This window comes from Cheilinus undulatus, linkage group 1, assembly GCF_018320785.1.
Source record: "Cheilinus undulatus linkage group 1, ASM1832078v1, whole genome shotgun sequence".
Lineage (NCBI taxonomy): Eukaryota > Metazoa > Chordata > Actinopteri > Labriformes > Labridae > Cheilinus > Cheilinus undulatus.
Window position 1 is genome coordinate 4,709,806 of NC_054865.1, and position 15,381 is coordinate 4,725,186.

Consider the following 15,381-nt stretch of genomic DNA (forward strand, 5'->3'; position numbering starts at 1 on the left):
ATTACGAATTAATATGTCATAACTGTCTCATTATAATCAATAACGGAAAAAAGTAATTGGCTGTTGTTAGGTGATTGCTGACTTAATAGCTGGCACTTGTAGGTACATTTGCGTTTCTTCACCATATTCTATTATAGAAATGATCTGTAAGTACTGTACACACTGTTTATTTTATTCTGTTGTGCTGATTGTAAGCATGGCTTATTAGAGCCTAGTTTTCTCAAATTTACATCTGTGTAGGCATTAAACTGAAGCACTGAATCACTCTAACTTTGTTTTGTATATGTACTTCCTGCAGAGAGGATGGAGCCAGTCCAAAGTAGAACACCCGATGAACTGTGCTCGAGTCTTCAAGAAGATGAAGTTTCTTGGCCATGTGAAGCTTCCCAAGTGGAAGGCCTTCTTCAGTCAAGACTGGACTCATTACTCTTGAATCATTTAGGGGCAAGTGACTTTGTTTCATCTTCATGCATTACACCAAGGACTACCTGTCATACATATGGACACAAGCTTTTTCTTCCAAGATCTAAACTGCTTTGTGAGTATACAGACAAGTTATCAGATGTGTTGAAAGGTTTTTTATTGCAAACATATAACTGCAGAGTTTCTTATTGTTTATCAGAGAGCTTGAATCTTTTGTTAAAAGTAGGAGTATTAGGGCACTACTGCAAAAATCTAGCAAATTAACTGAAATGTCACATGTTTTGTACTGTATTTTTTACAGTAAATTTCTGGCAACCACGGCTGCTGGTAATTTACCGTAAAATTTAAAGTAAGGCAGTATTAAGCTACTACTGTAAAATCTGCAAACATCAGCTGTAATTTCTCATGTTTTGTCCTGTATTTTTTACGGTAAATTTCTGGTAACCACAGCTGCCAGTAATTTACTGTAAAATTTAAGTAGTTATAATAAAATACTGTTATAATAACATTATACAGGTCTACTGTTTTTATTACTGAGATAGATTGTATTTAGGTTTACAGGATTTCTGGTGTTTTTAAAGTAATTCACCGTAAACAGGTTTGTTTCATTATCGTTATTTTTACAGCCAATCCCTGTAGAAAATGTTGTAATAGAGCTGTAATTTCTACATCAAATTACAGTAAGTTGTACAGCAAATTACCATAGATATGGTTACAGTATAACTGTTATTTTTACAGCAAATCCTTGTATAAACGGTTACAATATTGTATTTTTTTAACAGAAATTTACAGTTAAAAAAAAACAGGTTTGAACTGTAATATTTACAGTTGTAGAATGAAAACACCGTTTTTTCTCATACATTCTCACCGTAATTTTTACAGTAAATCTCTGGTAACCACAGCTGCCAGCGTTTTACCATAAATTTAACGGAATTTTTTTTACAGCGTAAGTTAGGGTTCTGTTGTGATTGTGTCTGGTTTATTCAGCTTCCTGGCATCGGGTAACACAGCCGTGATTCCTTTTCTTTTTCCTTGAGACTGTATCCATGACTGAATAAAGAACAAAAAGCAATGCCAGCAGTTAGCTGGTTAAGTCCATGTCCGTGTTTTGCTAGCTCTGTGGGAGGTCTCTGTGTTGTTTATCCTTTTAGTTTCCCTCTGCCCGAAATGTTGTAAACATTTGGCGTATCGTGGCGCGTGATTGTAAGTGGTTATGGCTGTTTAGTGAGTGTTTATCTCCTTAACAACAGTAACTGGTAAATGTCGTCCTTCGTTACAGGAAGCAGCTCCACAGCGAGACCAACAAAGGGGAAGAACAAGTGGAAAGTTTGAGGACCTGTGGTGTGCTGGAAGTAACCCCAATGAATGGTTGTACTTTGAATAAGCCATTAATATTCCCTTTTGCTTTTGATAATGTTAGATAGAAGCCAATATTCGCTTGTGAACTGGTTTGTATTCTCAGTTTCTGAGCTCTATTAATTTTATTTTCACAGACCGAGCTCTCCCCGCCATGACACCGCCTCGCCCCGTCTGCAGCTCTGGCTAGAAAATGTGGAGAAATATCCTTTCCATAGTAAGTTAACTTAAATGTGACATTTTATTTGCCTCTACCACGATGGTGATAGAGTTTTTTTGTCTGTGTCATTAACTTGTTGCAACTCCTTCTATCGCCTCTTCATCTGCAATATAACAATAATCAAAAAAGTGCATGGCTAATGGTGTTGTGATACTATTGTAAATCTTGTTGAAAAACGCAATAAACAGGACTTTCCTGGTTTGTATGTAATGTTAGCTAGGTCTGGCGTCAGGTCTGTTTCATATAGGAACACTTACTGAGGATTTTCATGCATGCTCAAATGTAAGATGTCACTGAGCAGAGGCCTGTTTCAGAGAGAAATATAGGCTGAAGCAGGCAAGGTAATCTTAATGTCAATTTGCAAATCTCTCATGATGTTTTAATCTGATTGTCCAATCTTAACATGCTTCAAAGTTCAAATAATAAGCTAAAAATTACCATGTAGGTTTCACTGTAACAAGTATGGATCATAGAACATGTTCATACTGTCTGTGAATCATTTCAAGCATCACTTGAAAGCAAATGCCTAAATACATAGCCTGAATATATGAAGGCTTCAGAATAAAACATCTGACCATGGACTTGTATTCAAACTTTACTCTTATGTATCTTGATATCTTATAATGTCATAATGTAGTTTCAACCTTGTAAATTCGCCACTTTAAAACATTTAGGAGTTCATTCCCATAAATATAATTCTTTAATCTTTCAATATTACAACTTTAATGTCAACATTTTTATTTTGCTATGTGGCTTCAATACTCATCACTCTCTGCTATGAATAATTTTATTGAATCACTTTCTTAAATTGGCCGCTGGATGTACAACCATTTAAAGGCTTGACAATTCCATTTAGCTCACAAAGAAAGCTCTTATTTACTGAAAACTTTGAATCTTGTTGCAGAAATCTGTTTGGATTCCAGTCTTAAGAAGCTCACGCTACAGGCAGCGGAATCACACAGTAAGTGGGAAAACAGCAGCCATTTACACACCCAGCATTTAATGTTAAGATGAAGACCATTATTAATATAAATATGTACATTAAAGTTAAATGAAAACCACAGTAAAGCCACTTAGAACTTCATATAAGGAATAGAAAAGATGACAATGTCATTTTTCTCTCACTAAAGACTAAGGTGATAGAGACTGAGCAACAAGGGAAAACTCATTCTAATTAAAGTGTTTGCTTTTAGTGAGATTTAGTAGAAAATCTGTGATTCAGAGGAGAGCCACTGTGTTCTGTGTACACTGTGTTTTAGAACTACTATGGCATCTGAGATTGAAACTCCAAAATTAACAAAGCAATGCACACCCAGACCAAAATGTTCTGCTGTGTGCTGAAATACAACCTGAGTTAAACATGTCTTATCAGTGACAGCTTCACATTGTGTTATTACACTGCAAAAAACCCAACTTGTATTTTTTGGCCTAAAACAGTCATTTAAGTTGGTAAAACTTGAAAATATAAATTATTGACATTTGAGGCAATAATATTAGCACAACAAAGCAAGCCAGTTGTGTGCTCCAAAGCAATTTGGTAAGTTGGTATAATTTATATCTTTGAGTTGGGGTTCAATACAAGGGACAACAGTTCTGCAAACTCTTATTTCTTTGTTGTGAAATGCGGGAAAGCCAACTTTTCGAGTTGGCACTGAAATTGGCACTTTGAGTCTCATTGTGGCCGTGCTGCCTCGAGCTGGAGTCCACACAGGTAAGTAACCTTTAATTTAATCAACTTAAAATGATACAGGAATTTTATTCTGAGTTGGGTTGTGCAGTATTGTATGTTGTTTAATGGAGAAGGCGACCTACACATTTTCAACATTTAAACACGAACAGCTTTTCAGTCATTAGTTAAAGCTAGCGGCTAACTGATGCTAGCGGCGCTGCGTCAGTTAGCTGCTAGCTTGTCTGGGCAAATCCCATTCAAACAGGACTGGCATGTTATCCTCTGACTGGTTGGTATTGTGTTTATTCATGCACGGTAACGTGTTACAGCTGCAAGAGTAGCCTTTAGGGTATGAAAGCTAACTCAAAATTATGGTCGCAACATTAGCTGACACTTCATGTCATCTTTCAGAAGAATTGTCGGCGTTACTACACTGGGGTAATAACACTCATGCCAATTCAGCACCGGCGTTGCTCCGTCTGTGCTCCAGGACCGCAGCAGGTTGGTTTGACAATAGGGACAGAGAGAAAGCAGAGCCGGAGTTGGCCACAGGCTGCGGCACGGTCCGCTGTGCAGTTAGTCTGATGCCTGCTTCTCTACTCCTTTGTCTTTACCGGCTGCTGGTCTCAGTAAATGGCTGACTATGTGTTTAGAAAGTGGTGTTTGACAGTTAATTTCATATGAATGCCTCAGCATGGCATGCCCTCCCGTATTTAAAAAAAAAAAAGAAAAGGAAAAAGAAAACGTTCGTGGCATTGGGGCTGAGAATAGCTGAGTTTTCCTCTACTACAACTGACGTGGTCTGGTCAGTCTCACAGTGCATGCTTCATTAATATAAACTTAAACCTCAAAGCTCTCTGTCCTCAGACTGTCCTGACCTGTCCCTGAACATCAGACAGGGACAACATGGAGCTGCTTTTGTGACTGGTTATTGAGTTTTATTCATGTTTACATCAGGCTGAGTTCATTATGCTACTATGATTTAAAGACCAATTCACCTGGCTCTATCAAATATTGTGTTGTCATAGTATACCTAGAACAAGTTACTGCTTGTGTCTGTTGATTTAAAAAAGCTTAAATATTTCCATGTCACGTCATGTTTTAGGAGTCAATTTAAAGTCAAAGGAAAAAATGTTTAGGCTGTTTTTACTGTTCTCAAATGTAAAAATGGGTCATATTGGACCCTCAACATTATTTAAATGTTAAATAACATGCAACTTAAACATTTTTCATTGTCCTCCTAAAGTAAACTAACAGATGTAAGTGTAGAGCCATGTATAAGCCCTGTAAGCCTTTTATGTTATAAACCCGATACAGAGGGAAATTTAGGTTCTCGGGAAAATTGTTGCTTATCAATTAATTGGTTATCGATCAACAAGACAAACCAACTAATGATTAATGAGTTCAGCGATAATTTGCATCCCTAGTCCAGGTTGTACTGAATCACGGTGTTTGAAAACGTTAAAATGCATGTAGCATAATTGACTGCTATGTTTTACATCGACTGCTGACTTTATTAACCTGTTGAGTGGTGTCCTTAATTGATATATCATCATTGTAATTCATCTTTACAGCAGCAAAATGTATTAAAAATTTTAAAAGGGACAGAATATTATACTGTCAGTCTTGTCAACCCTAGTGTCTAGTCTACACTTCACATTTTCATTAAACTGATAAGATGTTTAAATTTCTACTGACTGCTTTACTAATCCCCAGCAAATTGTCATCTTTGTTTTTTAGATTGAAATGATTACAGAGCAAGTTCTGCAAGTTCACCCATGCAGTTGAAGCTGTTCTGCTGAAACACTATCAGCTGCATCACAGAGGTTCAACCTGGCCTTGCATCTATGGAGACTGCTGTTGCACTTTTAGAACCATTAGTGCTTTGAAATCACGTCTTTAAAAATTACACAGGACTGTCCCAGGGCAAGAGAATTTATCATTTCAGTGCTGGTTGTGTGAATACAAGGACATTTGCTGTAAAAAGAAAATATTATTTCATTTGCATCATCATCTTAGACGCAGAGAGATAGTGTGTTGCCCATTTGTGGGGTCCACTGGTTGCATACACAGTGGGAGGGAAAGTGCTGGTGACTCCAAAAGTGTGCGTGCTCCATTGAAGTGACACAGAATGGTAAGTGAACTGTGATTACATGTTACAGACAAAACTCTGTTGCTCTCACTCACATTTTCACCCTTTCTTCCATTCAAACAAGATGCTGTCACATCCTGTCATTTTATTTTGAAAGATTTTCTGTATGTGTTTGTGCTAGTTTTACTTCCTGTGTTTTCCCTCCTGAGTTTATTTCCTGATTTGTTTCACCTGTGTCTTGTTTCATTCACCTATGTCCTGTTTGTAGTTTGCATGTGTGTGTATAGGTTTGGTTTTCAGTTGTCTTTGTTGGATCCTTGTGTATGTTTAGTTTTATTGGCTGCACCAGCTTGCTCTTCCTATGGAGACATCTGCTTTTCTTGTTAATATTTGATCTGCTTGCTAGAAGCACATATCTCATTTATTATAATGATGCTTAACTACACAGTGTAAGACCTTGCTACATTGTTTATAAATTGAACTTTCTAGAAATTGTCTTGAAAGTCTCTGCAACCTAACCCCTTTGTGTTCTGTCCTTGTTTCTTGTGACACAGGCTGTATTATTGCTGTTGGTGAAAATCTCCCCAAGAATGTTCCGTAAAGGGACACTTCTTGAAGTACCTGAATCAGTTGAACAGTTGCAAAACATTCTCCAGGAAAATCTTCAACTTCAAGGCAGCTTCACACTGCAATATGAGGACCCAGACTTTAATGATGCTCTCTGTAATTTGATTGACATCCATGAGTTGCCACCTGAGCGTGCTATCTTGCACATTCTTTGGGATGAGTCCACACTTGCTCAGCAAGGGTCAGACTCGGTTGATTCAGGGTCTTCCCTGGACACAGCCAGTTTATCCAGCAGAGAGTCAGTCCAGAGTCCCTCAGCTTTTATCAAGAACTATCTGCGAACTGCCTTAGAATGGCCTTCTCCTTTTCCCATCCCATCCTTCTGCTATGATGTGGAGTTGAAGTCGCGCAAAGGCAATGAGGGTGAAGGTATCAGCTTAACAAGAGACATGAAGATAGAAATTTTGGACAAGATTGCTCAGGCAGTTTTTGACGTGAAAGTCTATCCTGATCAAGACCAGATTGAGTCAGTTGCTTCTGCTCTCATCAGTAGACACCCCTGTCTTCGAGAACCAGGTAGTGAAACAGGATATGATGGATGGAAAATGAGCATAAAATACAAACTTGGCAATTACAGGTCCAAGCTGCGTCAGGCTGGCTGTATCGAGGTTAGCATTAACCGGAAAAAAAGAGGAGCTGTAAAGATGATGGTGCAAGTCCTTCTCTGAAGAGAGCAAAGCCAGGTGAGATTAACCATGTCCCTGACCATCCAGAAAACCAGAATGATGACTCACTGGAGGATGAAAGACTGGCTCTGGTTGAGGAGTTTAAGAATAAGAAAAAGAATGCTACACTCATCAGACAGAAGATGGAGCTGACTTTCTCCTTGAGGCGCAAGGAGATGGTGGAGCTGCAGCCTATGGTGTCACAGGTTCTGGAACGGTGGCCTGCTCTGTTTTGTGAGGCATAGGTAAGCAGGTGAACCAAGAATTATGTTGTGTTTATGATTTACTTTTTTTTAAAGGGAGTAGAAGAATTATGTGTGTTGATTATAATGCATATTTTAACATGAAGATGATGTTGAGATTGTATTGACTTTGTATTGAGGGTTTAAATTTCCTGTTCACATTTTTCAACAGATAACAAGAATTTTATCACATCACAAACAAAAACCTAATGGACAACTTCAGAGCAGCCCTTCATCAGCACACTGGGAGGCTCCTGAGACTCTATCAGGTGAGGGGGAAAGCTTTTTCATCTGTGATGGATCAGCTCCTTAACAGCCTAGATCAAGAGCTGAATTCTAGATGTAGTAATTTAACAACTCTGAACTTTATGGATATAAAAAGGAATTATGCCTTTTTTTTGTAATTTTTTAAAGCAATTGTTACAATGTTAAGTGATCCTTGGAGTGACAAACCCTCAGAATAAATGCATGGGAATCTAAGGGACTGACATAATAACACAAACAAGTGAACAAGTTCAGGTAGTGGTTGATCCAAGACATAAAATTACAGAGATACAGTGGCTCTTTCTTGCTAAACAAATGGTATCTTAATCTTAAAAAAAAAAAAAAAACTTGCTCTGTAGGGATCTTTTTCATAATGTTGTCAGACACTGATAATAATATTAGCCTTTCAGTGACACAAATGGCCCTTTTCCACTGCACAGTTACAGCTCTACTTGGCTTGGCTCGACTCAACTTGGTTTAGGTGCTTTTCCATTACAGCTGAGTCCTTCATAGTTCTGCTGCTGGCATCTTTACTTTTTATATGTCAGTTACATCTTATAATGTTTCATGCCACTCTTTGTTTCAGACATCTGATATCACTGCACATCGATGAACTGCAGCATTGAAGGGCCTTCCCTTGTTTCTCTGAGACAGTCAGGAGAAGCTCTTCAGGAACTGTCTTGTGAGTGGTTATAAATAGAAATTGTAAATATGTAATTATACTGTATTTATAGTGCTATAGTCAACGTTGACTTCAACTTTTACTTCTCTGTCCTCCTTGTTCCCTTCATCTCTCCAAATGTCCCGAGTGTTTTCAGTAGTTTTACTATCCTGGCTATGACTTGATGTAGCCTAATTGATGTCAGTTGATGTGTGTATGGGGTTTAATTTTTGGCTGTGGGGTATGGGATGGAAATAGTTAATATGTCAAACTCATAATTAAATCTATTTGGAAAAAATAAATTATTCAATAATTTGGAATTATTTTAGCATAATAGCTTATAGCTTATTCTGATTCACAGTATTTTTAATGACTAATGCCTTGCACTTCATTTCTTGGTCTTTTTCCTGTCTGTCAATACAAGGACACTGACCCAGAAGAGGAGCAGACAAAGGGCTTCATTCTGGGTATCCTCACTGTGTTGGAGGATGATAACAGCACGGCTCCTCAAAATGTCATGAGTGTTGCTGTTGATGTGGAGGAAGAGATTGTCCTTGAAGATCTCCCTGACCTGCCAACTGCTTTTGCTTACCTCTTTGGACTGATCTATGCTTTAAACCTGAAGTACCCAAAAGATCTCAGGTACACATTTGAAACTGTTCAGGAGGTTTTCATGGAACTTGGTGCAGACCTCTCTGCAAGGGTCAGATCCCTCAGAAACAAACTCCTTCAGTGAATCCACAGGTTAACTGATAATGTTGGATCTGGAATTGTTGACCTTTGAAAGTTCCCTTCTGTCCAGCCAACACCATGTTAATATACTCCTCCTGTTACTCACACTCAACTATGATGTACCTCGAACTCCCACTCTCTTATTTTGCACTTAATTGGGTTTTTCTTAAATTCTTACATGTTAAGATTCAGTGTTTGTAAATTGTCACATATTGAGCAGTGTTACAAAGGCATTTGCCAACTAGTTTGAGACTGGAAGTTATCGTGCTCGGTGACCTTGTTAACAGATATTATTAGATTCATAGTTGTGTATCATACTTGTTCTGTATGGTCTTGTATACACCAACAGACTCATGTTTGATCTTTTATCAGGCGGTGGTGAGCGAGCGAGACAGAATAAAGCAACATGATCTGAATCATCATTCACCCACCTCTCTGTTATATTTCCATGGTTGATATCCACATGATAAATGAGCAAACTTTGGTGTTTAAAGTGAGGTTTTGGTGGTAAGCAAGTGAGGTGGAAGCAGCAGGAACAGTTCTGAATCATCGGTCACCTTGGACACATACAAAATTTCGAATAAAATTGAAGCTGTTCCAAAAAAAATGACAATTTCAGCATCAGTGTGCAGACATGATTAGAACAACATGAAACTGGCTCATTGTGCAAAGGCCTTAACACTTCGCATGCTGACCTGTGTACTGAGACACCTGCAGCAGCCCTTCTGTGCGCTGTCAGCACAGAGACCGACGCGCTTTCACACATCTACGATGTTGAGGTCAGTGAAAGAGCCCACTGGGTGCAAGATTTTGATAGATTAAATAACCTCCCTGATAGTCCATGTGTGCTAAACAGAAAAAGTCTATGCATCTGTCTGTGTGTGCGCGCTGAAATGCAGGCTCATCCTCATCATTTGTCAAAATGACAGACAGCCTTCAAAATTCTCCGTCATCCTTCCAAAAAACCCGTCAATGACAGAGAACATTCGGTTAACATGACTAGGGCTGCAGTAATACATTCTTTTTGTTGTCGAGTACTTTATAGATTCTTCTGACGATTAATCGAGTACTTTAATAAGAAATATTGCTTTTTTTAATCAGTCACTTTGGGTTTTTTCAAGAAAAGTAGTTGTAGACAAATGAGAAAAGAAGCTGGGTCCCTTTGATGAACTACTTCTATATTAAAAATTGGTATTATTCTTTAAAGAAAATATATTTTACAAAGTGCATTGAAGTTCTGATGACAGTTTACATTTCAAGTTAAATGATAACATTAGATTATGTCATATTTGGGGTTTTAGGGATCCTCTCCCAGGACATTTTGGGTGCTAACACTTTATTTCTTCTATTGTAGTTTATTTTTATTTTCCAATTTGTCATTAAAGTAAAGGAACACTTAATCATTTTAACATCCTCTACTTTATGCACGTGTGTAATATTTCACATTCTAGCAAGAATAAAGCTCCATCATTCACACAGCGGTCTGATGATGTCTGAGAGGTGAATTTTTAGATTACAGGAATATGGTCTGTTTTTCAAAGAGTGGTCACTTTTAATTTTTGCACATTTTTGTTTGTGAATTCATCCACCATGATAATCTGACCTTTGAAGACCATCCACTGACATGGAGAACACATTTTAAGGGATAAAGCTGCTTCTGTGACATGTTGAATCTGGACTATATGATGATGAACTTTGACCTATTTAGTCTCAGTCAATGTCTGTGGCAATAGCATGTTTCTATTTAATTGGTGTCAATTTATTATCAATATACGTCTTATAAAATTATTTGGGATGCTGACACTTTTTGAAAAATACGCTGCATCAAGACGTCAGTCCGCTGAGTTTTAAATAATTTATAATTAAATGTATGATGTGCACTCGCGGAAGAAAGAGAAAGAGAGAGAGAGAGAGAGGGAAAGCCCCAAAACAGGACTTGAATCGTGATACCTGACGGTGTTCCATGAAACTGTCAGGCCAATAAACCAGAAGTTTATGAAATTCCCTTAAGTCTGCAGACACAAACTGAGCGCTGTCTCACTCCAGCGAGTCATGCAGGCAAGATCAACTTGGAGATCTGCGTAGGCTCACCGGTGCCGGCATAGTGTCATATCTGCCAGCTGCAGGCAGTGGCCACGTAAAAACGCAGGACGCGTGCCTGTAAGCATCAACTTCTCTTCCTTCGTGATTTTCACACATTGTGTCATGCATGTTACGTTATAGTAACAGCGAAAACGAGTACATTGTGCCTCACAAATAGCTGTCCGTGTGGAACACAGCTCACTGTGCAACACATGGCGCGATGTCCAGGCTACAGTACGGGCGTATATGGATACATGACTGATTTAAGCCAAGCCTTGAGACAGATAATTTGCCTCGAGGAATTTTTTGATTCAAATCACCCGAATAATTCGAGGAATCGTTTCAGCACTAAACATGACTTCTGTGCTGAATAAGAGCCTAGAGCATCTGTCTTCCTCCACACACAGCCACCTCCATGCAGACATGTGCAGCAGTAGGGGAGAGCGGGGCTTTGGCTAAATAATCTTACAAATGCTTGACTTACATTGGTCATATTGTTACAATAACAACATCTCTGTCACAAATCAACACTGGAACTGTGTTTTTATGTTTAACTGCTTTGTGGAGAATTGCTCTAAAAGTGACTGAAGTGAAATGTTACATCTTACCCCACAGATAGGCTGATTCTGACCATCAGTAGTCTTGGTCCTAACACTCGACTGAAAAGTTACACAATTATTCTAATACTGCTCACATCATAGACAATCTTCAGGTAGATGTTTGTGGATCTAGGATAGATCCATATTTAAATGTCTATATCATTCATGTAAGCATAGATGGATATGACACATATGTGGATATTACCTTAATATTAAGAATAAAGAAGAACACAGTTATCAGGATAATAATGCATCTTAGATATCTTCTCATACCATTGTATTATTATATTTGATTATATGGTCTTTTTGCATATCATGCATGATTTATATCATATATATTATTAATGATAATATTAGATCAGTTTTATTTCATACATTGATCTAAAGTAAGAGTTAGAGATGATATGACACATTGTTTTCAGGGTTTTTCCTGCATACAGAATTTCGTGGCAATTTCCTTACCACCACTGGCTCAAGGCTCAGTTTTTTCAGTCGTTTATTCCATCAAGCGTTTTCCTGTCGGGATCTGTTATTTCAGTCACATGTAACTGCAGTTGCATGCAACCACCAGTAGTGGCGGTGGCGCTGTGTCGAAATTAGCACCGGCCGACCTGTCAAAGCATCTTTGACTGTGTATTTACTAGTGGTGATATGGATCGGTTAACTGATCTTGACGTCAGCGGTCCTAGTGCATCGGTCCGTGGAGCCCTGGATCAGTAATAATGCAGCACAAACCGGTCTTTGGACCAGTTCTAATGTTGGGGATTGGTTCATTTAGGCTCTGCAGCTTGTTTTCACAGCCAGTTCTGCCATGCTCTGGCTCAGCGACTGTAATCTTGCGCGACCCGCAATGACCTTTTACCTTTAAATGAGAGTTCCGTTTGCCGTAGGTACTCGCTAGGTAGACGGATGTGTTTCACCGGTCATCGCCAAAACCTCCTTCAGTTCCAGCCCTGCACCTCAGGAAAAAGTCACGTGGACTTTATATAAAGGATGAATAACTTTTCAAATGTCTGTCCATCTGTACGCTTTGGAGAAAAGCGTTTAAGAACTGCGGCAGCTCCTAAGTTTCACCTGTTGAGACGGCGGAGCTAAAGTTTAGCTAAGATGCTAACACCAAACGTAGCACAACAGACGCAAACATAAACACTTTTCTGAGTTAAAACTCGGAGAAGTCTAAAGTTATCACAACAGCCCCTTTATTCACAGGGTTTAGAACCGTAACGTATGGTTAGGAGTGATTGATTTGGTGACATAATCAATACAACTGAGCCCACTGATATGATATTAAATGGAGAGGACTTCACTGAGCTGGAGATCAGCTGTTCTCCAGTGAATTAATTCAAGAATGAAAACAGTCAAGAACGATCAGACACACAGAGAAAGGAAATGACCATGTTTTTGCAACATGTAGACTGAAAATTCACATTAAGAGGAATTATGAAAGGAAAAAAATGAATGGAAGTCTGTTCTAATTTGACTGTTTTTAATATTATTTGAACCCCTTGTTCTTCTGTACTAGCAGACACACAGAGCTCTGTCTTCCCAAACCTCCTTATGATTGTAAATTTGTTTTAATTTGTGCTTCTTGGTAAATCTTGATATTTAGTTTGTACTGTTATTGGGATTGATAATGCTAAAGAAGTTACAAGTACAGAATGATGAACATGTACCAGTAAAAACTCATTTTAATATTTATCTCCCAATTTAATGTCAAAGTAAGACACCTGGGCACCTGGGTGTGCCTTTCTACTATATCCTGCTTGCAGCATTGCAGCTGCAATAGCCCTAACAGCACCTGTCCAGACAGCAGATGTTGAGAGGCCATTTTCTGCACTCAAGATTGTAAGATATAATTGAGAACACTATCACAATTCATGTCTACACCCGAATATTGCAAAGTTTATAATGCATGAACTTTTTTTTAAAAGATAAAAACATTCCTGCGCAACAGACTTAAGGAGAGGCACCTGGATGTATGCTGTAAGGTGGCCATTGATGGTCCAAACCAGAAGTCTTTGAATTAAAAGACTGTCTCAGGAGGTTCTACAAAATGTAGCCAAGGAGGGCAAAATGTTCTGCCATTGGCTGTGCCTTGTGCAAGTAAATGGTGGTTAAGCTGCCATTTAACCAAACTGAAATGTTAAACAAAGCACATAAAAATAAATGAATATGCTTCAGAATAATACTTGTCATTTTTTTAAATTCATGTAATTACAACTCCTAAAATAGACCACTAGTAAAACACTTGTTTGAGCCAGTTGAAGGCATGGTACATGTGCACCTGTGAGCCCACAATCAGGTACCACCACCACCTCATTTTAAGCCAGGAAAAACCCTGGTTTTGATTGTGATACTATGACATTTCTATGTTTTGTTCTTGTGCAGCATGAATGGAGGAGCTGTCACACAGCGTTAGAACTAACCCTGCTGTCAGAGGTTTTCATTCAGCCTGTCTAACACTGGCTATGAGGCAGTTCCATATTTCAGATCACAGCTGTGTTGTAGATAACAAGATGCTTATTAAAGTGATCTAAGGTTGGATTAGTGGACTTCTGCATATGACTCAGTAACCAGAAAAGAAGTGTGTTAAATGTTCTTTCATGTCTAAAGATACACTTTCCCAGAAATCTCCACCAAAACTATTGAAGATCAGCGGGTGACACCCTGCCGGTGCAAGGTTAGAAGACCAGAGACACATGAGGGTTAGTTTGTGCCCCGCTTACCCCGACGTGCAGACGTCCCTCTTTACAGCTTACTTCTGTGTCGCCACTTTAAAACCCTGGAAAAATGTCCAGTGCACCAAGAAGCATCCTCTAATACAAAAAAACTTCTTTGTGAGGACTAACAGCGTGAGTTTGAGAGTCAAAGCCAGCAGTGAAGAGGCAGAGAGATAAAACCAGGAGGTAGAGAGCCTGAGAGCAGAGCAAGACTACTGTACAGACAGTGAGTGTGTGTGGAGGATGAGAACGGTGTCAAAGGTCAACAGACTAACATAGCACATACAATAAGTGGTGAATTCAGTCTTAGTAATGTGAAGACCAGAGTAAAATATTATCAGATATTCATAAATTCAAATAACCGATTACAGACAGGATTATACAGTAAATCTACTGTCCTGCTCCTATTATCCATATATGCCTTAATTCATGTCAAAGCCTGTCATTAATGAGATTAATTTCTTTAATCTCTTAGTTGTACCACAGGTGTGAGGGTCCTACCTGAGCTCCAGAGCCACAGAAACACTATCAGCACTCTCTGATCCATCACTGTGTCACCTCAGCAGCCTGTCCCTCTCTGTGCCCCTCCCTGGCTGTTCGTCTTTTTTATCAAACCTCCAGTCACGTCCTGCCCCCTGACACTCATCTGCCTTTTTCTAATCTATTTCCTGTTCACCTCATACTTTTAATCACAAACTAGTTTTAAAAAAGCAGAAAAGTACCGACATTTATAACCAAGTGATAGAAAAATAGATCTGTCTCAGCAGCCGTCAGTGAGATCAACAAGTCCAGTTTTATCCTTCTAGTTCAAAAAGGCTTTATCAAAGCAGATCCTAGTGCATAAAATATCCTCATTTATCCAGTCAGGATAACATGGATTCCATGTCCAGGTCAGGTGTGTGATCCCAGAAGGACTGAGGGTTTCTGACCTGAAAGTGTGAGCTGTGTTTCACTGAGTTGGAAGTTTCTGCCGTTGTTTTTTTAATGTTATGGATGTATGGACATTGTTTACATTGTCACCTTTGAAGA

At 38.7% G+C, this 15,381-nt stretch overlaps 1 protein-coding gene across 1 annotated transcript in view; it reads left to right on the forward strand.

The window, feature by feature from the left end:
- Nucleotides 1-1,756: 1,756 nt before the first annotated feature.
- LOC121511353 (scavenger receptor cysteine-rich type 1 protein M160-like) overlaps nucleotides 1,757-15,381 on the forward strand; it is a 62,003-nt gene continuing 48,378 nt past the window's right edge. The window contains exons 1-2 of the mRNA XM_041790003.1: nucleotides 1,757-1,996; nucleotides 2,904-2,960. The gene's annotated coding sequence lies outside the window, so the exon portion shown is untranslated. The remainder of the gene's footprint in view (nucleotides 1,997-2,903; nucleotides 2,961-15,381) is intronic.